We start from the raw sequence: 1,464 nt of genomic DNA on the forward strand, positions 1-1,464 counted from the left end.
CTAAGTACGTAGACAATAATATGATATTTACTAAAATCATTATGGGACATATTTTATTCTTTTTTTTTTCTCAACAAAGTATCCGACTGTGTAGATATAATAAATTACTAATTACCATTATTTGAGTCGCACTCTAAACTAGATTTTGAAGTTTTGTCATGACATAATAAAGTTATGTATTGACCCTGGACTAAAACAGAGCCACAACTTTTTCAAATGACCAAATGAATTAATGAGACAATGGCTTTTGCCTACCTGATAACAAAAGTTGTCGGCCATAATCCATATAGACAAAAAAATGGTCCATATGTTAACGTTAAATTGAAAAATATAATAAATAAATTTCATTTGTGATAAAATTCGTAATGGATTTATTATCTTTCACATATTTTCTCTATAATATCAGATAAGTCATAGACCACAGCATGATATTTATTGTAATTAAAATCATTATAAAACTGATTTTATTTTTTTTTCTCAAACAAAGTATCTATCTAACTGTAGATGTAATAAATTACTAATTAGCTGCAGATGTAATAAATTACTAATTAACATTATTTGAGTCGCTCTCTAAATTAGATCTTGGAGTTTGTCACGGCATAATAGAGTTACATTCTCAAATGACCAAATCAATTAATGAGATAATGGCTTTTGCTTTTGCCTACCTGACAAAAAGTTGAAAAATCCAGATCACATATAAATTTGTGTTGAAATTCATAATGAATTAATATGATTGGGCGAAATTACTCCATATAATTTCATCAATATCTGTTAAACGATAAAAGATTTATTGATATTTATAATAAAAAAAATCTATCCACTAAGACTATTCTAGATCAACAATTAATATATTATATATAACTTCAGAAGGTTCATCGGTGGATTGATCTAAGCCTTTTGTTGTAGTTTATAAATATTTTGTTGCTTATAATGTAAGAAATTTTACAGGAGCTGATGCTGAGTAGTCTGAATAAGAAAATTAATCATATTGTAAGTTATTGGGTATCCATAATAAAATAAACAAATAAAAAAATGAAATAAAAATTTAAATACTTAATTAATTTTTATCAAATTCTTATCAAATATTTAAAAGTATATAAAATTATTAATTGATGGTATTATTAATTTTCATGATTATTTTTAATATTATATTAGTGATTATTAAATTTAATACAATCAATAATGCAAGAAATTATTAAATGGTTAATTTTATTGGCAATTATCAAATACGCAAGTAATGAAAAATTAATCTCAAGAGTTAGTAGAAGTAAAGTTCTAATTTAATCAGATGATAGATAATAAATAAAAACAAATTTTAAGTAAATCATAAAGTAAAAAATAAATAAATTAATTAATTAATATTAAGTATAAATAAACAATAATGACATAAATTAAAGTCTCATAAATGGATAATTTTTTTTCTTTAATCTTATCCCAAGTCCCAACTAATGGAATGTGTAAATT

Source organism: Citrus clementina, unplaced genomic scaffold (assembly GCF_000493195.1).
Source record: "Citrus clementina cultivar Clemenules unplaced genomic scaffold, Citrus_clementina_v1.0 scaffold_5, whole genome shotgun sequence".
NCBI lineage: Eukaryota > Viridiplantae > Streptophyta > Magnoliopsida > Sapindales > Rutaceae > Citrus > Citrus x clementina.